This window comes from Myotis yumanensis, unplaced genomic scaffold, assembly GCF_028538775.1.
Source record: "Myotis yumanensis isolate MYYU_CA2020_CCGP unplaced genomic scaffold, mMyoYum1.0.hap1 SCAF_3, whole genome shotgun sequence".
Taxonomy (NCBI): Eukaryota; Metazoa; Chordata; class Mammalia; order Chiroptera; family Vespertilionidae; genus Myotis; species Myotis yumanensis.
In genome coordinates, this window is record NW_027223754.1 from 37093938 (window position 1) to 37119475 (window position 25538).

Genomic DNA, 25538 nt, shown 5'->3' on the forward strand with positions numbered 1-25538 from the left:
TCAGGAAAGAGACAAATGTGGGCCATAATTCCCTTATTCTCTACAGTGTTTTGTTGTTTACCATAAGTGTATATTATTTAGGCTACTTCAATAAAAAAGTTATCATGGACGAATGTATATGACCAAGAACAGCTTCATAGTGTAAGTTATGTTTGGCTTTAGGAATAACAGCTAGAAAAGTGTCTCAACTAGGGGCAAATTTGCTTCCCAAGGGCATTTGATGATGTCTGGAGGCATTGCTGGTTATGACAAGGGGCAGGTTCTATTGGCATCTAGTGAGTAGTGACACTTACACATTGCCCTAGTAATGTGTGCTAAGCATCCTACTGTACACAGGACAGCCACTGACACCAGACAGTTATTCAGTCCAAAATATTAACAGTGCCATGGTTGAAAAACCCTATTTAGATGTATCTTGGGAGAATCGAAGATGGCGGCATAGGTAAACTCCAGAGACTGCCGCCGTAAACAACCACTTCAAAAATACAACTAAAAGTCGGAATGGACATCAACCAGAACCACAGGAAGGCTGGCTGAGGAGAGACTCTTCAACTAGAAGCAAAAACAACAGCATTCCGCCGCACAGAGGAGGCGCAGTGTGGAAAATTTAAAGGTACGGTGGTGCGGTGGTGAGGTGGTGCGCGCGCAAAGCGGGCTGGTGGCTGAGGGCGCGGTTGTCGTTTTCAATCAGGAGGGAGTCTCAGACTCTGGGCTACAGATCCGGGCAAGTCTCTAGGGACCCAGACTCAAACGGGAGAAGCGGGACTGTCTGGCTACGGCCCCTCTGAGGTTTGCAGCGGTTGCTGGGACAGGACTGAGAGCGGCCATAGCTGCTCCCTCCCCCCCCCCGTTGAGCCCGCCCCGCCCAAACCCTGCGCACAGCCATTTGCCGATCGCCTCAGGCAAGGGCTGGACTAGCGCCTCCCTAGAAGACAGACGCTTTCCAAACAGCTGATTCCTACAGCCAGTCGGCCTGGTGGTCAAATCCCTCTAGTGTTAACTACAACAATTAAGGCTTGGCTAGAACAAGACTGCACACAGAGACCACAAGGGGGTACACCAAGAAAGCATAAAAGATGCGGAGACAAAAAAACATGACAGAAATGGAGGATATGGAGCTAAGAATCGCAATTTTGAGGGCTTGCCATAAATTTGTGCAGAGCCTCACGAAAACTAATGAGACCCTCGATGCTACGATAAAGAAATTAGAAAGTAAGCATACACGGACTGAAATAAAGAATATTATACCCAATAGCAGACCAGAGGAGCACAAGAATCAAACCAAAGATTCCACAAAAAACACCCAATTGGAAAAGCAAAATGAAAAAAGAATCCGAAAGTGTGAAGATAGTGTAAGGAGCCTCTGGGACAGCTTTAAGCGGACTAATATCAGAATTATTGGAGTGCCAGAAGATGAGAGACAGCAAGATATTGAAAACCTATTTCAAGAAATAATGGCAGAAAACTTCCCCCATCTGGAGAAAGAAATGGACTTACAGGTCCAAGAAGCGCAGAGAACCCCAAACAAAAGGAATCCAAAGAGGACCACACCAAGACACATCATCATTAAAATGCCAAGAGCAAAAGACAAAGAGAAAATCTTAAAAGCAGCAAGAAAAAGAAGCTCAATTACCTACAAGGGAATACCCATACGACTGTCAGCTGACTTCTCAACAGAAACTTTGCAGGCCAGAAGGGAATGGCAAGAAATATTCAAAGTGCTGAATACCAAGAACCTACAACCAAGATTACTTTATCCAGCAAAGCTATCATTCAGAATTGAAGGTCAGATAAAGAGCTTCACAGATAAGGAAAAGCTAAAGGAGTTCATCACCGCCAAACCAGTATTATATGAAATGCTGAAAAGTATCCTTTAAGAAGAGGAAGAAGAAGAAAAAGTTAAAGATACAAATTATGAACAACAAACATGCATCTATCAACAAATGAATCTAAGAATCAAGTGAATAAATAACCTGATGTACAGAATGAACTGGTGATTATAATAGAATCAGGGACATAGAAAGGGAATAGACTGACTATTCTTGGGGGGAAAAGGGGTGTGGGAGATGCGGGAAGTGACTGGACTAAAATCATGCACCTATGGATGAACACAGTGGGTGGGGAGTGAGGGTGGAGGGTGGGGTGGGAGCTGGAAGGAGGGGAGTTATGGGGGGAAAAAAGAGGAACAAATGTAATAATCTGAACAATAAAGATAAAAAAAAAAAAAAAGAAAAACCCTATTTAGAGAAAGAGATGATACATGTCTCAAAAGGAGAATAGCACAAACAAAGGCATGGAAGAGAGAAAGCCAACAGCATGAACAGTCCACACCAATTACACCAGTTGCCAGAGGGAAGGGCTTAGGTATTCTCAGGGGGCCACTCCGCACACCGTTAATACACTCGTAAGAATTTTATACTCTTCAGGGAATGAAGCAGAGGGAAATGAGAGAAACAGCATTAACGCTGTTTTGGTTGACTGACATTACTTCAGACTTATTCCACTTGGTTTTATACCCTGTGATTATTTTAATTAAGACTATGTATTGCATTTTAGAAGTCTTTTCTGCACAAAATAATACCACATGTACACAATGGCATTTTGAATGTTCAATTTGATGCTTCTTTAAAACAATGAGTTCTAAAACATGATTATTAAATACTCATTTTTATCTCATAAGCAGGATTAGTGAGGTCTAGCATGAGAGAAAAATGAAGAAGAGAATAAAACATTAATTTTCAGTGAAATTCCTGCCACAAAGTGTCAAAATATGCTCTGGCAAGTGATTTCACTTGGTGAACCTGAGAATTACTGGATCCAAAACTATTGATCAAGATGATAAAACGCCATGCTTATTCACTCCCAGATAGATATCCCTGCCATTGCAGCAAACTGGAAAATTAAGGTTTTAGTCTTAATCTTCAGGTAGCTTCACTAGGTTAACTGGGAAAAGCAAATGAATGTGGCTTCCTTTGTCAAATATCTTTTCAGATCTTGCTGCATGTGGATGATTTGGTAGTGAGAAAGTTATGTTTTTGGCATACTCACATTTTTAAAAAATGATTTAATCAAGGTTGTTAGCATTCAGAGGATGGGACATAATTTTTTACATTTTACAAAGATGTTTCTAAGCTGTATTATGACTCTCCCAATATTTTAATCTCTAATTACCTTGCCTACTAGGGATACTGTCCAAAAAGCTTCATTGATTTACCAGAATAGGCCTGTAGTTTGACAGAATGCACCAATAAATAGCAAAGTCTGTACTAGCCTGGCAGATACTGAAGCAAATGCATCTCAATAGTCCAGTGGGACCATTTGAAACATCTTCAGAAACTGGAGAAAGAAGGAAGAGACATCCATCTTCTTTAGCCTAGGCAGCTACAAACGCAAGGGTTGCTGGCTCAGGTGAGCAGAGCATTGTGCTAATGAGACCAAGGTCACCATCTGATTCCTGTGGCCCAGTTTAATTCTCTTCTGTTATATGGCTGCAATGTCAACTTATATAAAACTCATGGATCCAATGGGAAATTGAAGATGAAAAAAACAAAAGCAGGGAAAGAAAGAATGGATTAGGTATGATGTAGGTACAGAACTTCATTAACTAATCAATTTTTGAATGGCATTACCTAAATGTTTCCCTACAAATCTGCATTTAAATGGTAATCACTTTGTGGAAAAGGACAGTTTTGTGAAAATAGACAATTAGGTTAAAATTAAATGCCCAACTTATAGGCTATGCCCAAATGAGTAACTTTTGATTTTTTTTTTTTTTTACTTCTCATATGTTTTTCTTGTCTTCATAGGAATAGCCTAGAATGGAAAGTGAGATTAGAAAGAAGTAAGGTAAGTTTCTTAAACTATACCTTGTATGTCACCTCCATTTGCTCTCCTATGTATGTGGACCTGGTTAATGAACACAGTCACCCCACTATAGAATTTCCCCCACCAAAAATTCTTAAATAGCACTCTCATACCTCGCTTCTCCAAGTGTGATCCATGAACCAACAGTATCAACATCACTCGGGAACATGTTAGAAATGCAGTATGTCAGGCTCCTCCCAGACATCTTAAGTCAAAATCTGTAAATTGACAAGCTGTCCAGGTGACCCTTATGTACATGAAAGTTCGAGAAGTACCTTCCTACTAGAGATCTAGAAAATGGCCAGCCCTGTGGCTCATCCAGGTCACATCTGTGGGGTCACCTGTCCTCAGCAGCCATTCCTTGATGTGCCAATCACCTGCTTTACAGGGTTGACAACACCTGGTGTTGTTTTGTGGTTGACTTGCTTGATGAGAATTCTTTTCAGAGCTTATTGGAATTTCATGTGGTATCGCAGGCATCAAGATGTCTAAAAGATCAGCGTGAGAAAACAACCAACAAAAGTTTCCCAGTTCAACATGTTCCCTCACCTGTGAGTTAAAATCAAAGGCTGCCATTGAATGAATATACAACATACCATGCATTAGTTGACTAGCCAGTTAAATGTCAATGGATTACCTGTAGTATCATTTAAAGTGCTCACAGCATATAAAATTTCCATTTGAATCTGTTGAACTGCAGACTCAACAGTGGAAAAACACCATTTTGCGACTGAACTTGTTAGCTAATAAAAATCAAATATTGAAATACTGTCGGCTTTGATGGTTTCATGCACAAGTAACCCTTCTCAGAAGTTTGGAAGCAATCATTGCATATGGCATGCAGGAAAGATCATTGAATACATTATCTTTTTAATAAGCAGGTACTGAGAGTATCAGTTAAAAATAATGTATCAAATATTTCTACTTCTTAAAACGTAACCCAAGAATGAAGTGACTTTTAAGGAAAGGAATAAAAATTCAATAGAACCAGAGCACTGAACATAGGATTCAATATTTACAGCTCACTACCTCTGTTCCAGTATTTAATGAAGTAGATGTGTATAGTTAGAACTTCACTTGTTTTTATTTGAGACATACATTTTTACTTGAAATGCTGAATGTGTAGAATGCTTTTCTAACCTAAATTCTGACTCTTGTTGCTCTATCCTCAAGTTTTTAAAAAAATTATCTGAGAGGTTCCACAGTGTTGTCCTGTGCTATGTCTTTTCAGAGACAGAACATTTCGGAACAAAGGTCATAAAAAATAACAAGGGTGATTTCTTTGATCTGACAACAATCAATCAAGCTGATTACTTGTTTCTTCTGAGTGGTTGTTTATTGCAAATCCTTTGTTAGGAAGACAGATTCCTTCAGGTCCATTCCTCTTTGCCCAGGCTTGGCCATGTCTTCTGTCCAGACACCTGATTGCTATGCATTGGGACATTGATGCGTGTGCACTAATGCTGCAAGCTTCCTGGGCTTGGAAAGGGGGGCCCTATGGCGCCAGGATGGACCTATTTACTAAATAAACAAGCAAATGAGTTATCCTGAAAGCAGGCTACTATTTGACTGGCAGGCTTGCAGTTCAGAACAGCCAGCACTCTGCACAGCCTTCATCTTCCTCTGCCACAGGCCACTCTCACATTCCATAGCAATTTCCAAAAACATTGTTAGAATGGGTTTATGTCTCTGCTGATTTGACAGACACACGGTATATTTACTGCGATGGAAGAACATTGTCATTAAACCCACAAACAGCTGACAGTTGGGAAAGAAATTCCAAAGTGGAAATCCCCACTTGTGACCCTTTCTTGTCACAAAGATGAGAACTCTGACCAAGTCTTTTAGGAGAATGAAGGAAAAGGGAGATAAACTGGGCGTGATTTGTTTGATTAAAGCAAACTGGAAAGAAAATGCCCATGTGAATATGAAGTCCATAGGAAAACGCATTGACTCCATAGAAAAATGCGTTGGCATAAGTTTAGGAGGTGTATTTTTGGGTTTGGACCTCAGATATGATTTGAATATCAATTTTCTGAAATCAAGGTTTCTCTAAACATACAGGTTTTGCTTGACCTTACATAGAAATGTGGGGCAAAGGCTTCCGTCTCCCTGAAGTTCATCTCATTTCAATGTGCAGACCAAAAACTCAACATCAAGTTTAAGCCTCTGGAATTTCCCTTAGCTGTTTACAGTTTTAAAAGCTACCAGGTTATATAGAAGTTAGCAGCTGTCAAACCACCTTCCAACAGGCTCTCAAAGTGCATTTACAAACTGAGTTCATGCAACTCCTGAAAAAAGCCTAGTCCCCTCTTTGCTTTTCTCCCCATTAAGTGCTGGACTACTCCACGGTTACACCCCAGCAGAAAGTCTGCTGAAAGAGGAAAAAGAAAAGTCAAGATAAAGTTTATAAAATGAACCTATTAAAGTTTTGACGTGGATAGTACCTCCAAAAATGAATGGGGTATAATTGTCGTTGTTATATCAGTCATCCAAATTTTACATAGGAAATAAAAAAGTGTTTTAAGATTTTTACAGTCTCTTACTCATTTTAATCATGAACTTCAATGACATTTGATTAGAAAACAAACTCAAACCATGTGTCTCATCATGCTATAGAAAGTTATCTTTACCTGGTAATGCTACCCCATATTGAATTACTGTCTACCAACAAACCCCATTTGTAGACTTTATCCAAAAGTGACAGTACAACTTTCACACATACGTTTATGTATTTTTTTAGATTTATACCACCGAGGCCTCCGGACAAATGCATAGCCAGAGTTTATGCACTGCCTTTCCAACAAACTTTCTCAATGACATTCCAGAAAGGACTCTGATAAAAACTATCTTGTCAACAGATTGGAGTTTCAACATTTAATTCCCATCAAAACCATTCATTTTTGTTTGACTTCATGTAATGTCATTTATTAATCTCAGTAGTCAATATTAATGCAGTATCCTAATAACTAACTGTGGGAAAGAATGTGTCCATTACCCAACAATGCAGAATAGCTAACAGTTACTATTGTACATGTCTAAACACATATATTATGTCAAACTACAGAATGAATTCCAAAACTTTCATCCTACAGTTGATATTTAACACAATATTATTAAAAAGACATGCATTTAGAAATACATGGAACATAAATATATTGTAAAAAATTTAGCAAATATCTTTTCAGACCATTCTCTTTAGCTTGACTAAAACATTCATATATAATTTAAGTTATAAAAAGCCTAGCACTTTTGATTTGTTGGTATTAACCAATCCTCTTACTTTAACAGAACATTTTAAATCACACTTTTTAATTATGATGTAAACATCAGAGGTGTTGCTCCATGGAGCAGATGTTTATAAAATGGAGCTTAATTTTCTCAACATCAATAAAAAGCAAAATTAAAGCCTTACTCTATGTGTGATGTGTCAAACACATAAATGAACTTTTAGAGCTGGAAGATGTAGTTGAGATTCATAACCCAATCCTATCATTTACAAAATGAAGTCTGAGAGCAAGAGATGTCACTTAACGTTTTCCAGGTCACAAAAGTGGTTAGAATCAGATTGGGAATTAAACATCCCAGCCAATCTACATGTCGTCTCTCCTCAAAGAGTCTGGCTTTTACCCTGCTGCAATGATACCTTTAAAGATACATACACCTGGACCCAATTCTGTTAGTCTACTGAGAAGAAAATACATGCTAGACAGGCCCTTTCATTGTTCCAGGTCCATAATTTTCTGAGACAAGACAATTATCTGACCTGTTAAGCCAAATGGGCTAAGTCTGCCCTGAAGCAGACTGGACATCAATCTGTTAACCTTGATATATTCTCACTGTTATTAAATATTGACATCTTCCTGGATAATTATCAAGAGGACTTGAGCTTATAAGATCCATTAGTCCCATTGTGTCTGTGGCAACACTTCAGAATCTGGGCACAATTACCAGGTTATCCAACCATCCAGTTAATAGGTAAAAGAATGAATAATGATAATATAATATAAACAATAATAAATAAACCAACACTATTAAATAAAGTGTTCCTCAAAATCTTCTTTGAGGCATCTTCTCTATGTCTCCACTGCCTAAAAGGATGCCTGGCATTTAGTAGTTTTATTGAATGAACTACTCATTGGTGTTCATTCATTAAGTAATAAATCTACAAATAAAAGAAAATAGGTCTTCACACTAATTTGCTGAAACCAGTGTGACTTTAGCCAAAGGCTAGTGGGTTACTCAACTTAGCTGAGAAATCCCAGATCCAAGTATAGGATCATCAGGACTGGAACACTGACTAGGATGTTTACATTCAGGAATCAACGAAAACTAAGCACCATTAATAATTTGAACACAACTCAAAACCAGAGGAAAAAGAAAAACGTAACTTTCAGCCAATTGGTACTGGCCTATGTAAAATAAATGGGTATCTGGGGATTTTGACTGGTAGGAAATGAAAACATAATCCCTTTCAATGTTCTGCAGATACACATGTGTTTGGAAGTAATAGATGTGTTAAATGCTCTAAATGTTTCATTTGCTTTTCCTTCTCTGCCATTCGACTGAATAATACTAGAGCTGAGTTGTGTGAATCATTCTATTTCTGCTCTTTATGAAGGTATGGCATAAGAACAAAATATAGGAAGACTGTAATGGATAAGAAATAAAAGCCCAGAACAGGTCTTCAAGGTTGTTGGCCATGGGTACGTTTGGCATTCCAATGAACCTATTTCAGAAAAATGCTTTTAAATGTGTAAAATACATATATAAAATAAACATTAAAATATTTACTATAAATATGCATGTAATCGATATATAAAATAAGTATAAAATATAAAAATTAAAACTCAGAGGACTACAAAGAAAACAAATTATATTGAAATGTACATATCAATAGATTATAAATAAGCTACTGTGATTTCTCAATAATGGTAAGTAAATGCTATTTTGAGATATCTGCAACAACTGAATTGTGATACAAAAACATCTGTGCTTTTTATAGGTGATAAAATTCAGATATTGCAGATACTTCTGTGGTTGTCTGCATTCATAATTAATGAAAATGTTCAATTTCAGTTGGAGGTAAATGAAAATAAACATGCAAATTTTTTCCCATCCAAGTTCATGGAATTCCTAAATTCTTTCCACAGACTCCCTGAGGAAGTGTAGGTTCTGGTTAAACACCCCTGATTTGGAAGACAACCCACCCTGAGCTGGAATTCTAGTTCTTCTATGGGTGACATCTGTGACCTTGAGTAGTTGCCTACCTTCTATGAGCTCCCTAAAATGAGAGGTAGGAGTGCACATCGCGTGGAGCTGTTGAAAGGAGTAAGGCGTGTAACATGGTCTGGCATACATTTAACTCTCAATGTATATTCTTCTGATTCCCAATGGGACAATTTTTTGCCCCTGGAATTTTAGCCTTTTAGAGTACATTACATAACTTCCAAGAAAGTATGTAATGTTCTTCTTTATTGCTGAGGATTCTATTCCTCTTCATTTTAGCAACTTAATTCACAACAATGACAAAAAGTAGTGCTGAAGGGATCAAGATCACATGTGATTCTATCAGAGCCCTAACACAAACTTTGCTAACACTAAGACTAAAAGAATGCTTCATAAAATGAACAAAGTATCAAGTACTTTCATATACCCAAATTTATATTGTTAGGGAAGAAGTGGGCATTGAATTTGGGGCCCTAAATCCATTAGGTCAATGAGACAACACAGTGCCTCCAACAGTATACACCAATTTTAAGTTTTCTATTCATATTAACTAAGTATTTGTACTTAATTGACCAAAATTCTTTTTTTTTAATATATTTTATTGATTTTTTACAGAGAGGAAGGGAGAGAGAGAGCTAGAAACATCAATGAGAGAGAAACATCGATCAGCTGCCTCCTGCACATCTCCCGCTGGGGATGTGCCCGCAACCCAGGTACATGCCCCTGGCCGGAATCGAACCCGAGACCCTTCAGTCCGCAGGCCAACGCTCTATCCACTGAGCCAAACCAGTTTTGGCGACCAAAATTGTTAAGTTTCAGACAAGCTAAGCAGAAAAAGCTCTCTGAGTATGTGATTTGATTTTGGTAGGGAATCTTTCATTTCTAGAATGTGTAACCAGCCAATGGCTGTGGTCAACCTAACCTCTGATGGTCATCTTGTGGAGACACAGTCTGAGAAAAATAAAAAGAATATTTCAGGAACCTCAATTTTCAGGAACATAATCATTTTGTGTGATAAGGTGCATATAAAAGCATTGTAAATTTTTTTTTAAATCATCAATTCAAGTCTATTTTTGTTAATGACACTGAATTTTACCCCCTCGAATTAAAACATAGAGAGTAAGACAGCATGTTGAAGATTTCTGTGGAGTGGAAATATTTGTTTCCTGCAGGAACATATTTTAAAAAAACAGGTTTCCTTCCCTATGAATTTTGAACAATACAATAGTATCTATATCATTTAATACTGAAAGAGATATATGAAAAGTTCATCAACATTGTTATTAATTATAATACATTCAAATTTTTGAAATCTTTCAGTAGGGGGGATTTGATTTTCCTAAGTATTGAAACATATAAATTATGCCTACAAGCCCTTAATAAGTTTGTTTACTCTTTCTAGGAAATGGGAACTACCCCTTCAGTTAATAGATGAAAGTAAAAATGTCCTCTTTATTGCCATGAGTGATTCAAATCCAACTTTTGTGCTCTCTATATTGTACTAGTTAGTTCAAATTTTATTTATTAATTAGAGTCCCAGTGCATGGATTCAGCCTGGTCTGCGCCCTCTTACAATCCGGGATCCCTTGGGGGATGTCAGATGCTGGTTTTGGTCGGATCCCCGCACTGAAACTGGCAGTCCAACATCCCCTGAGGGATGTAGTAGTATAGGAAGTGGCAGGCAGCTGAGGAGGAGCCCGAGCCCAGGCTGGGCACCTGCCACTCCCGCTCATCCCTGCCCCACTGCACCTGCCACCTCTGTGCTCAGTAGTGCTGCTGCGGAAGTGGAAGAGGCTCATGCTGGGGCAGCTGCGCTCACCAGCCATGAGCCCGGCTTCTGGTGCCTGTTGGTCAGCTGAGCAGCACTCCCACTGATGGCGTGCACTGACCACCAAGGGGCAGCTCCTGCATTGAGCGTCTTCCCCCAGGTGGTCAGTGTGCATCATAACAACTGGTCGAGAGGTTGAGCAGTCTAGCAGTTGACCAGTGGCTTAGGCATATATCTAATCTAATAATAGACAAACATGGTAATTGACCATACCTTCGCTACACTTTCCATTGGCTAATCAGGGCGATATGCAAATTAACAGCCAACAAAGATGGTGGTTAATTTGCATATGTGGGTGCAATGCTGGGAGGTGAAAGAGGAAGGACGGAGGAAGAAGCTGCCTGCCGCTGATGGTGATCTGAAACCCAGGCAGCAGGCAAGAGCTGGGTGGCAGGGCAAAGGTGGAGAACCCGGGCCACCTTTGCCTGGCGCGAACTATGCAGCTGGGAGAGGGGCGTCGGGCCGCTGGGAGCAGGGCGGGAACTTCCCGGGGTGGGCATTCAGGCAGCCAGGAGTGGGACCGGAACTTATGCCGCATTGCCATAGCAACGCGGCAGAAGTTCCTGCCTGTAGCTGCTTGCTCATTTGCTTACTCGCTCATTCATTCACTCATTCACTCACTCATTATTCACTCACTCACTCAGCAAACCCTCTCAGGTCCCCGGCACCAGGCCAGGCACTGAAGGTAAAGCAGGATAAGACAGAGCTATGTCCTCAAGATGTTAGTAATTCAATAGGGCGAAGCAGGCACATGAACGAGACAGTTATACGCACAGATGCATTGTACTGGGTTCCGTGAGGGTTGTAACTAACACCGACTTTGTTCTCTTGATAAAATAGAGCCTCGGGAGCCAGGCCGCCCCAAGCCTGTAGGCCTGTGCCTAGGCCAGGAGCGGCCGGGGTCCTGGAACACGACAGAGGGTTCAGATCGGGCTGAGGAGTCTGGCCCCACCCCTCACCACCCCACCCCTGAGTGCACAAATATTTGCACCGGGCTACTAGTATATATATATATATATATATATATATATATATATATATATTTCTTATCTACCAAACCAAGATTCCAAATTATATGAACCTACAAAATGTCATGTGGTCTAGTTATGTTGAGCTATATATGGTATTTTATCTAAGACTCAATTTACTCAACTGTAAAATGGAAATAATAATAATCAGGTAGGGTTGTGTGAGATTTTTGATAAAATGTATAACAGGTGCTTGGCACATAGAAGTTCCTTATAAATAATAATCACATTTTTTCTTAACTTTATAAACATTGATAGTTTTGGCTATGAGATGAAACAGCTGCAGTCCTTAATTACAACATATAGTATCTTCATAAATCATCTACTATTTGAAACCCATGGAGAAAATCAAGAATTTGTCTCATAAATTTTTGCATATCAGTCAAATAAGTATCATTAAAAACCATATTACAATTAAAAGGAATCTCAATTTATGTTCTGTGTCTCCAAACCCCAAATTTCCTTTTTATATTTAATTCTATTTTATATGTGTGTGTTTTTTCTCTGAATGGGAAAAAAGAGTGATATAATTCTCCAAGAATCATTGAAATTACAAATAACATTTGTATTCTAATTTTTAAAATAAATTATTACTTTAAAATACTTTGGTTTTAAGAATAATTTTCTAGGATAACAAATGATTTAATATTAGATAGTAATTAAATAGCACTTTATATTTTACACAGTTACACGTAAAAGAAGAAAATGTCATAAAATGTTTACCCGACACTATAGATCTTAAAACACAGACAAACACTATTATGATTCTACTCATAAGAAGGTCATACTTCACAGCCATAGCATGATTTACCAAAAGTGCAGTCCAACAGCCAGTGGCATAACTAAAAATGCAGGGCTGGTGAGCTGGTAAAGTGACCCTCAACAGAGGGAAAAAGAAAAAAAAGAAAAAACCCTGACATGTCACTTTTTTCAATAATTGTGGTCCAATATGGTCAATTTCAAGCTACCAATGATTAAACAACCAGCTTGTAAATTCCCAAATAGTTACCAATTGTCCTTTGTAAGCCTGTACAAAAGGACTTCTGAACATCCCTGAAGGTCAGTTTTTGATTCATAGACTAGTGCTGTCTTCACTCTACTAGGTCATCTCCTCAACAAGCATCATTGATATATCCAAAAATAACATGTGTCTTTCTACATTTTTATTCTGTGTTTTTTTTTTAATTCTTTATTGCTGAAAGTATTACATATGTCTCCTTTTACCCCAATTGACCTCTCCCCACCCACAGTTTTTTTAATGCACTCATCTGTTGATGGGCATTTAGGCTGTTTCCAAATTTTAGATATTGTAAATTGTGCTGCTGTGAACATAGAGGTGCACATATTCCTTCTGATTGATGTTTCTGATTTCTTGAGATATATTCCTAGAAGTGGGATCACTGGGTCAAAGGGGGGTTCCATTTTTAGTTTTTTGAGAAAACTCCAAACTGTTTTCCACAGTGGCTGCACCAGTTTGCATTCCCACCAGCAGTGAAGGAGGGTTCCTTTTCCTCAGCATCCTCACCAGCACTTGTCCTTTGTTGATTTGTTGATGATAGCCATTCTGACAGGTGTGAGATGGTACCTCATTGTCATTTCGATTAGCATCTCTGGGATGATTAGTGACTTTGAGCATTTTTTCATATGCCTCTTGGTCTTCTGTATGTCCACTTTTGAAAAGTGTCTATTTAGGTCCTTTGTCCATTTTTTGTTATTGGATGGCTTATCTTCCTTTTGTTATGTTATAGGAGCTCCTATAAATTTTGGAGATTAAACCCTTATCCGATATAACATTGGCAAATGCCACAACCTTTGCAGTGGGGTTCAAGATCTGAAGGAGGGGCCGACACACAAATGAAAATACTATACAAGAGATATGAATTTAGAAGATGGCGGGGGGGGGGGGGGGGGCTTGTGGAGATCTCTCTTGGAGAGGCACATCAACTTCTGGCCAATTTGCTTTTTATTTACTTGAATACACATTTGCCCTTTAGCAATGCATACAGGAATATCAAAGGTAAAGTTTGGTAAACAGTAAAAGGATTATCAGGTTAGAGAATTGCCTTGAGCCATTGAGCCCACAGCAGGGCAATATTATGCTGATTTTCAGCCTTGCTGAATATCAAAGTTCATGGCCTTCCAATGGGTCTTTTTGCATTAATATGTTAACTACTGTTGGTTTTAACCTCAGGCAGACAAATATTTGACAAAGGAGGCAAGAACATACACTGGAGTCAAAACAGTCTCTTCAATAAATGGTGTTGGGAAAATTGGACAGATACATGCAAAAAAAAAAAAAAAATGAAACTAGACCACCAACTTACACCGTACACAAAAATTAACTCAAAATGTAAAAAAGGTTTAAACATAAGACTGGAAACCATAAAAATTTTAGAAGAATCCATAGGCAGCAAAATATCAGACATATCTCATAGCAATATCTTTACTGATATATCTCCTAGGACAATGGAAACTAAGGAGAAAATAAACAAATGGGACTACATCAAAATAAAAAGTTTCTGCACAGCAAAAGAAACCATCAACAAAACAACAAGATAGCCCACTGCATGGGAGAACATATTCTTCTGTTTTTATATCTGTGTCTTTCTGTTGTGGTTTTGAGCATGAGTTCTGAAGTCAAGACTGGGTTCTACTACTTCTAAATTGTGAACCTCAACTGAGGCAATTTTTTAAAATTTCTTTGTGCTCAACTTATTCATCTATATAGAATGATGGTAATAATGTTGTAATGTACCCCGTGAATCACAGAAGGACTCCTCAAGAAGTCGAATTAAAGAGTCACATTTATTGCAATCCGGGACTATGAGGGGCCATCCCCAAATCTCATAGCAATAAGATGGTGGCAAAACCAGACTTATATAGGCAAAGATCACAAAGGTATTGATTACATCTCAGGGTTTGGAATGAGGAACCTGGTTCAAAAAAAAAAAGCCGTTTACAGAAGCAGAATTAGGCATGTTAATTACAGTTTGGGGTCTCAGGATCACTGAGTTGACAGAAACACATCATCTGGGACCGCTGGGTTGACAGGAACACATTATCTAGAGCCCTCGGGTCTCGAGACCACTGGGTTGGCAAAAATTCATTATCTAGAGCCATCGAGGCAATTTAAAGTAATTGTCCTGGTCTTGGGACCAACTGAGTCAACTAGAACGCATTATCTGTGGCCACTAAGACAATTTAGGATAATTGTGCTGTCCTGTTTCCCAAGTACAGAAGAATGTGCTTCGATAACCAGTAAGATCACAATCAATGGGATAGTCACGTTACAATCAATAAGGCATTCAATCGAATGGGATGACTTATACAATTTAGAAAATCAAAGTAACCTGTCCATTGTTAAACAAAGCAAATAGGTACTATACTTCAATACACACTAATAATAGCACCTATTTTTCAGAGTTGTTGGGAAGCTTAAACAAATATGTATGAAGTCCTTAAGACAGTGTCTGGCATAAAGTAAAGTAACTCCAAAAATGGTAGCTCCGAGATATTAACTATATAAATTTTAAATTAATATAGAATATATTAATATATTAACTTAACACTGAAACCTTGTAAGTGGCATAACTGAGAATAGAGATTGCATACTCTTTATCAATATATCATACCATCTCTCAATGCATATATTGATGAAATGTGCTAATACATTAACAGTGATCATTACCATGTGGTAGAATATGAGTTATAATTATCTTTTTCTTATAATATTTTTTGTATTTTAAAACTGTTCAAAATATCACTTTTACATATATAAGATTGTGTGTGTATATATACATAAACATAGACACACACTTTTGTAGAGACACAGCTAACCTCTAAATCCAACCTCAATCCATGCCTATAACTATGTCTATTTTAAGACCCTAACATATATAATACAATATCTAACATCTAATATATATGTGTTATATATTATATGTACATATTTATCAGCATTATCTCCTTCTACCTAGTTTTCTCAATAAAGATATATAACTCTACAAAGCATTAATGATAAATGAACATTTTCCTGAAAACAATGATGTCACTTTTAATAATCTAAAACCCAAAAATTATTATGAGATATATCCTTCCTCCAAAGTAGCTCTCCAACCCCATCTTCTCTTTCTCCTTTCCCTCTCCTGGGCTCTAAAGGCTACACTTATGCCTTGAGTCCATTATATTTCAAAGTCAGAAATGTAATTCAAACTATTCTTCATTGCATATAGAAATAATCCATCTCATCTTTGTTTAGTAAATAATTCAATACATTTTATTCTTCCATATTATTGGCTATCATTATGTTTTATACATGGATGTGGGGCATATTAATAATTTTTTTGGAAAACTTGACACACACAAAAACTCATTCAGCACAAAGAAGTGAGGCCAGGCTCTCCCTATTTCTGAAGCAGTTAAGTAGCTACCTGTGGCAGCACCAGGCAGGACACTTGGGTGATGCATCTTCACGACCCCCTCCCCACCCAAAGCATTAATAACAATTTACTCAAGCTCTAGCTGGTTTGGTTCAGTGGATAGAGCATTGGCCTGCAGACTGAAGGGTCCTGAGTTCAATTCCAGTTAAGGGCATGTGCCCAGGTTGTGAGCTCCATCCCCAGTTGGGGGGAGGGGGGGCATGCAGGAGGCAGCCAATCAGTGATTCTCTCTCATCATTGATGTTTCTATCTCTCTCTCCCTCTCCCTTCCTCTCTGAAATTAATTTTTAAAAAAACAAGATTTGTCACTCAAACTGCCCCCCTCCATAGAAAGAAATAGAAAAGCAGGCATCACATAGATTGGAGGGGAATCTGAGACTAAGAAAATACAATATGTTGGCTTTTTGCCTATTTATAATACCAAATATCAAATGTCCCAAACTAACTGATATTTATCATCAATACTCCCATTTAGCTGTCATCTTGGCCCTTAGCTATACAAGAGTGATTCAGTTCATTTAATCAAGCACATTTTGAGGACCATTATCTCAGTCATTCATATTCAACAATTGCTTATTGGTGTCAGCTACTGCATTACATACTGGAGGCGATGAGCATGAATAAAAAACGCCTTCTATTTTAGGGAGCTAATAGTTTAATGTGCAAGATATTAAGCATATTCAGGATTCATAAAATTAACCCTGGTTTATCAACAACCGAAAATAGCTTTCTGGAACTGAGAGTGTTGTTCTTGTGGCTAAAAGATACTAATAAATTTTTGGAAAATGAAAGAGTGAATGACTGAATATATTCAGGAAGAATATTCCCAGAGATGTTTGTATTTTGAATATATTTATACTGAATAAGTACCTGATGAATGTATACAATGATCTCCCCTCTATTCCAGAGAAGTATTTGCACTATCAAGGAACCACTCAAGGCCAGAGGAGGGCAATAAATTGTTTAGTTGCCAAGAAAACACAAAATTACTTTGCAAAGAAAGGCTTCATTTATTTCTTAAATTAAATTAAATTTATTTTATTTTATTTAAAAGACCCCTAGGAATTGAAATTCCCAGAAAGAAAGATTAACTTTAGTTAGGAGAACTGAAGAGGAAATATATAGCTTTAAAAAGGGGGGGAGGTGGTAATATGAGTCACAGAGACTGGCAGAAAAAGGAAATAAAGGGGAGAACTCTGGCAATATACAAAGTGATCTGTATCTGAGATGGTAGGAGATAAGGAGCAAAAAGCTTAGTGATAAAAAGAACAACACATGATTCCAGCACAGGCTATTGTCAGAAAGATAGAAAAACAAAAATAGAAGCCAGAACATAGGAATAAGTACTAGGGAAATAATGGAGATATGTCACTATCCCCCCAAAAAGAGCAGACTGCTTTATGAGGTAATAAATCCCTACCTTTGAAAGCATTTTAAAAGGAGATAGATAAACAAGGGTAGAGTAGAACTGACTCATTCATTGAGTACAGGGTTGAGCTCAGTGACATTTGAGAACTTGAGATTCATTTATGTGTGAAGAAAAGTCTACGATTCTATGAATACTCTCAAATAAAAAACTATGAGGGCATACAATGAAAGCAGAAAAGAGTAAAAAAATTTCAGAGAGAAAGAAATGAAATGAAAGAAAAAAAGGAAGGACTGGAAGAAGGAAGAAAGAATCTGTCATCCCTAGTACAAAATATCAACTACTTATCCCTTCCACCAAACATTCCTTTTGAAGACACCTCTATAAGTCCAAGAAATGGAAAGCTCAAGAGTTGCTACAAGGGAAATAGCCCATAACCTGGCCTCGTGAAAGCAATTTCAGGGGCACAGAATAAGCCCTGGTTGTGATTATGCCACAGCAGCCACAGGGGAGCTCCAGGAACAAAGGGCCCCTAGAGCCCAGTCCTTGGGCTCTTACCTCTGGTTCTCAATAACAAGTTTATGAATCCCCCCCTCCCCAGAACACTAGTAATTCACACCACGCTAGTAACTAATCCAATAAATGCCTCTCCTTTGCTTGAGAAATTCGCTCCTGCTGAGATTTGAACCATAGACCCTTAGATCCAAGGAACTAGAATCAATATGGTGATGACCAGCTCCAGAAATATTCACTTAATCAGCTCCCTTGTTAACTCTCCATGTGTTTATAAGTTGCTAACTGAGAACACGTCTGTGCTCACTGAACACATCTGTGGCTTGAACTAACTTGAATAACCACAGCTTTGTGGCAAAGGAGCTGACAATGAGGCCAGAGATCCTGATTCTTTCCCTTTTCCCATTGTTCACTGAATTCCTCCAACAAGGAGGTCTGATGCAGAGTGAACACTTTTCTCTCACAGAGAATCTGATTTTAAAGTTCTTTTATCCTCTGAAACAATTGCTCTTTCCAGTAAGGTAATTTTTTTTTTTTTCTAAAGACGTTTCATTGTAGAAACTTCCCTTGGAAAACAGATCCTCAATGTTTCAGAAACTGAGCATTTGTTTTCATCAAGAATTCAAGTGGAAAGATCAACATTTGCAAAATTAACATATAAATTACATGAAAAGAGACAGATTTTGACTCTCAACTGAGTTGCATGAACACCCCTATTTCCTTATAAACTTCCATCATTTATTTTCCTTTCTCTAATTTTATTACTCTAACATTCACTTTGATGCAGTTGTATTAGGACCAAGAAAATTAATATTAAACTACTGAAAGTGAAAATCAAAGCACCACTGATTTAGATGTGTGTTTTGTGTGTTTTTTTAAAAACAGTGGCCCTGAGTTAGTTGCCTGGATGTTTATTATATACCTTCGCAAGAACCAAACTTCCCTTAAAACATGTATACATAATTCAGAGGCTGGAGTATGCCAAATGAGAATGTCCTTATTTAGTATAAATTCTTCCATTTCTCCAGACCCTACAATATTTTGAAACATTATTCATTGCCATGGTAAAATAGTCAGTGCAGAAAGCACTATTGTGTACCAACACAGAAAGTGATATCTTTTGCAGTATTTCTCACATTCAAGTGATACAAAGATGCCCTTCCCCAAAATCTTTCTCTCTGCTTTTTCACAAGGTCTGGCTGTCCTGCTAAGTCTGACACTAAAAATTTTGTCTCTGTGACACTGTTTTGATTTTTAAATAAGCTACAATAAAAGAGCTCATAAAATTGCAATTTTGATAGGTCACTGATATTAAAATGCCAATTAATATTCCTCTCTTTCTTTGAGAATGAAGACAGAAGGTGGATTTTAAAAGATGACAGTTTTTAATTATTTCCCTTATCTGCGAAATTCTTTGTTTTGAAGTACAATAAAAGGCTTCTAGGCACAAATGTATGATTTATGCCAAGAAGGAGATAGAGGTACACATGGAAATACTCTCGTAGCATCCACAAATCTTGTATGCTGTGTACATCTTCCATTTGCTTGGTCTTCTGCTAGATTTTTAAGACATATTCTTTAGTGAGGAGAATATAAATTCACATAAATCTATGAAGAATGAAACAAGGTGGTGAAAACTGTCATAGGGGTCCAAAGTGATGTGATTTACATTTGGGGAAATATGCAGGAAAAGTTTTCCTGAGGAAGTCTGTAGGTGAAAAAGCCAGTATCTCAGATGAGAAAAACGTAGAGAATGAGACAGGAATTCATACTAATCTTAAGAATATAGTGAGAAAAGGTAAGGGATCAGTCACCAGTGAATGCTCTAGGCAGATCTAGGGGGAAATAATAGGCTTTCTTGATAAAGTAAAAAACAAAAGCTATGATGGTGTTCTGAATGTGAGATGGCATAGGTGTTTGATGGAAAGAAGCTATAAAAAGCACATAATCCCTATAGCCAGTTAGGGGTCAAAGGAAGTATTCAATATAGGAAATGGCCCCGGGAACCAGAAAGGTAATTCTCTCTCTGAAAGTGAAACCAGACATGTCAAATTCCAGATGATGGTATCCATATGATGAAGTCTTCATGGAGAAGCTTTATCTTAAAATGAAGCAAAAAAATTTAAAATCGGGGAATCCTGGTCTTCTAAAGATGGATTTTAGAGTAATATCTAAGAAAGCAAAACTTCATTAATGGTAATAATCCAATAGAAGAAAGAACATAAAAGCAGAAGTAATGTTATTTCATGTGACAAAGAAAAGAAGCATTCTGAGATCTCGGCAGATTTCATAACATACAGGTCAAAGGAAGATGCGGAGCCTTTGTCCATTAGGGCAACATACTGCAATTCTAAAGGGCAAGGAGCATTTAATTTAAGCATCCTGGCCAGGAGGAAGCATGCTTAAGATTACCTACCTCCCTAGCTTATATTTCATCTCCAGTTAGCTTCTTTAATTTTGCTCTCTTGGGAGAGGATCCCTGGAGTGTGGATGAAAATATCAATTTGCCAAGCTTACCATTGGAAAATAATGAATTTAGATTACAGTGCATTCATTAGTTTTTTGGTAAATGATGTTAGTGTCAGTCTCTATAGGTTGATTAAATCTTGGGCACTAAAAATTCAAATTGAGGTTTTCACTAAGGTATTTGTTCTTCCATGAACTTTGTCTGAGTCACCACCAGCCCACTTGGCCTCTCCCATCTTTGCGATATTATTCTTTAACTTTAGCAAAGTTTGGAGAGCCAAAACCTATTCATGCTATATGCATGTATGGTAAGTGAAATAATGCTCCCTTCCAAGATGTCCACCTTCTTAGCCCTTAGCCTGGAGGCAGAAGAAGAGAGTCAGAGGGAGATGTGATGAGGGTCAGAAAGATGCTACCTTGTTAGCTTTGAAGATGGAGGAAGAAGCCAAGAGCCAAGAAATGTGGGTGTCCTCTAGGGGCTGAAAAAAAGCCAGGAAACAGATTCTCCCCAAGAGCTGGCAGAAGGAACGCAAGCAGCCCTGCCACCACCTTGGTTATAGCCCAGTAAGATCCATGATGGACTTCTAACTTACTAAAGATAATAAAGTTGTGTTGTCTTAAGTTACTTATAGTGACAATTTGTTAGAGAAGCACTCGGAAACTAATACAGCATGCATGCAAGTAAAACTGCTTTATAATTAAATTGAATTAGACTTAAAGAAATGGGATTTTGTGACCTAGTATCTGAAGAAAATGCTCTATTTACTACAATGGTTAAGATGATAATCTTTAGAAGTAGACAAACTAGATTCAAATTCTAATTGGTACCATTCAATACAAGATGAGTAAGTTATTTAACCACAACAAGCCTCAACTTCATCATCTATTAAATAAAAAGAATACCTACCCCATAGATTATAGTGTGAATTTCTTAAGATAAAGTTTGCCTCATCCAATAAAAATGTCTGTGAAGCACTCATATGTGGTAAAATGCTTGATAAAAGGAAGTTATGCAATGATTTAATTAATGCTTTTATGAAATCCTGGGGCTGCTATGATGAACATATCAGACTGAAAATTAACCATAACATTTTAATATCTTTAGATATATACCTTTGATAAGACTGCAGGAAGTTCTGTTACCACATGAGGGGTACTTTGGATGGATTTATGCATGAGAGAATACTTTTTAGAGAAAATCAACTCCAAATAGAGGCCTAAAAATAAATGGGAAGTAGACAAAATGAAGAGCATTCTAGAGGAGGGTACAATGTGGTACAGGGCATGGGAAGTTGGTAATCATGGGGATTGAAAATAGCAGTGAGGGAGGTGCATTTCTGAGCTAAGCAAAGGCCAACACATGAGGTGCCTTTTATCCTTATCGCCACATGGATTTCTTGCAATGTTTTAACTGGACAAGAGACAGTGGTTATGTTTGTGTTTTAGAAAAATCATTATGGCTTCAGTGTGGAGAAAAAAATTAAAAAACTAAAAAGACAAAAAGTCAATAGAAACCAGTTGAGAAACTAATGTAATAATACAAACTAGTTTGGTTACTTTTGTAATCAAGCATATAAGAAATGGAAATAAACATGAGAGAAAGAAGTGAAAGAGTATATGCAAGTCAACCTATCTACATATGTTTCATCTTAAGAAATTATTTTTGAAATATGGAGGTACTACCTTACTCCATAGTGGAAATACAAATTTAAAAATTAAAAAAATTAAAAAAAAAAAACAGAAAGAAACAATTGTACAGCAGCAATTGTTCGAAGACATGAGTGAATGTCAGCCAATGTCAGGCAAAGTGAGAGGAGAGCAAGTTAGAAGACAGGATATGGCCTAGGAATGAGAGCTCAGATTGAACTAAAGAGAAAACTATCCTAATAGAGAAGTTCCATGCCTTACTCTTACTCTGTTCTCCTGGGAGAATTCTAAATGAAATATAGAATGCATTCAAATATAAATGCAGGATGTGACTTATCACAAGAACATTCTTATACAACTTTTGGGTTTAGAGTAAAGAGAAACCAACACATGAAGTGTCTTTTATTCTCTTTGCCAGATGGATTTCTTACAATGTTTTATCTGGAGAAGAGATACTAATCACATCTGTGTTTTAAAAAAATCATTATAGCTAGTAAAGAGAGAAAATTTGAGAAACTCAAAAGACCAAAAGTCAATAGAAACCTGTTGGGAAACTGTTGTAATAATGCAGACAAACTAATATTGCTACTTTTGGAAGCAAGCATATGAGAAATAGAAATGTACATGAGAGTAAGAAGTGGGATGAGCATGTGCAACCAATCCTATCTACATGTTGAGAATTAACACTCACTCAAACCCACAAATACCTCAAAACCATGACTTACTCTGAGTCAATGTGGAGGAATTGAGATTCTGCTCCATTGGGAGGCTCCTCACCCAGGATAACCTGGGCCCTCCTGGAAAACTGAGTGAATGAAGGCTGGAGGACAGGCAGGACATGTGTGCATATCAGGTGCTGAGGAAAATGGAGACACTACCTGTGGAGCAGGAATGGGGAGAATCAGGACCCCTACATGCTACCACTCATGTGGAGCTGGGCTTTCATAAGCAAGAAATATGGTGGGAATGTCCCCACAGTGTCAACAAGAAAACCTAGACATGTCAACAAAACCTTTCTGTATGTGCAAATAAAGTCTACAAGGAGCAAGAATTAAAAAGAACAAGTACTTTGAACAAACTGGTAAACCAAAACTATAGGCTATAGTTTTATATAAAATATTATTTTCATAAAGGGTATAAAATTATGACTCTCATCCTATATAATAAAAGGGCAATATGCTAATTGACTGTAACATCAGAATGACCAGGAACAACTGGTCGCTATGACACGCACTAACCACCAGGGGGCAGACGCTTAATGCAGGAGCTGCCCGCTGGTGGTCACTGTGCTCCCACAGGGGGAGTTCCGCTCGGCCACAAGCTGGGCTGATGGCTGCCAGCACAGCAGCAGTGGTGAAAGCCTCTCTTGCCTCCTCAGCAGCGTTAAGGATGCCCAAGGGCTCCCAGGCTGCCAGAGGGATGTCTGACTGCCAGCTTAGGCCCGATCCCCAGCCAGCAGGTGGACATCCTCCGAGACGGCACTGGCCAGGCTGAGGGCCCCTCCCCCCCCCCCCCCCCCAAGTGCACAAATTTTCATGCCTGGGCCTCTAGTGTAAATATAAAAATGAGCACATTTAAGATTTTATTTAACTCATGAATTAAGAAAGTGGTGAGGTGGTACCACCAATTCAAAGGAGAAAAAAAGGCCTATATAGAGATTAGGAATATTGAAATGAATGTGCAATGGAGAGAAAACTGGCTCCTTCCACAGTCAAGAGAGGGAAGTCAATTAAAACAAACCTCCACTGGACAGAATTAGTATGTCTACAGACAAGAAGTGTTTTTGCCTTGCTGTCATTTAACTACATCTCCAGAGTTGTAAAATAGCACCCAAAGAATAGAATCATGAGCTATAGACAATCATAGCTTTCCACTGAAGCTCAAATTTTTCCTGAGAGTGCTACAACTGGCATTTGTCTTCAGTAATTTACCAAAAGTACACTGCAAATAACATAGAATTTAAAAAAAAAAACAATCTCCAGTCCACCATTTCACATTGAGGGCAGTAAGTAAGAGGCAGTAAGCAAGAGGCAGTAAGTAAGTAAGTAGGAGCACCTTGCTAGTGCAACTGGCTCCCATAGCACTTTTCTAAAGATCTGTTTGTTAATATTTGATCACAGAGCCTGCCTGCATCAAACTCCTTGTTTCTCAGCTTATAGCCCCCCTCCCAACCCTGACACACTCTATAGTCCTTGAGGTCTGAATCCTGGCCCCCAAACCTGACACTATTCAACACACTAAGCCCAGGTCTAGGAGATTCTCCAGCACTAAGGTAATATGTGAAAAAATCAATCCTCCAGTTGTTTGTCTAGAACCCAACACTGAATCCTTGTGCCATTTCCATGGACAAAGCCCAAGCCTTCCCCCATCTTCCTTAGGTTACAGATGTTAACAAGATTAGAGCTAGAGGAAGTTTGATCCTGTTATAATAGACAATGACAAGAACTGCTTACAGACTGGAGTTACTGGAAGGCCTGCAGCAGTACGTGGGTAATTCATTCTGAAGCAGAAAGCAAAAAAACATGTGGGAGAGATGAAACAAACAGTAACTTCCACATGAAGCTTATGAGAAAAAGTACATTTTATAACTCCAGGGACCTCCCAGAACCTCAGATAAGAACAAACAATCTGCCAATATGTTGTCTCAAAATCAGAGGATAAAAAATGTTAAGTCTGGGTTGAGAGGTAAATTTTGCCTCTAGATGCCAAAAGCAATTGTAACACAATATGGGATCAACAGTGAGAAGCTCCCAGAAGAGATTTACGTATGCACGGTGGTCATTTCCAATCGTGTAGACGGAATGACAAGGAAAAAATGCCTGCAATAAATGAAAATATTAAGTATCAAGACCAGGAGATTTTAGTACTCTCAGATGTTGATGGTTACACATGATTTAAAGAAAAAAAAAAGCAGCAGTTTTCTTATTTATGTTCAAACCACCTCTTAGCTGAAGTCAAACAAAATAAAGACAAAAATAACACATTTTATAAAATCTTAGAACAAAGGTATAGCTACTTGTCTTCCAGGTTGGGATATAAATGCCTTATTTGTTAATGGAAAATCCATTATGCCATTTCATTTAGGGATAATGCATTTTGTTAAAGTAGAAGAGAAATTTTTCCATCTCCCTGACATTACTCTCTCCTAGTTCAGAAAT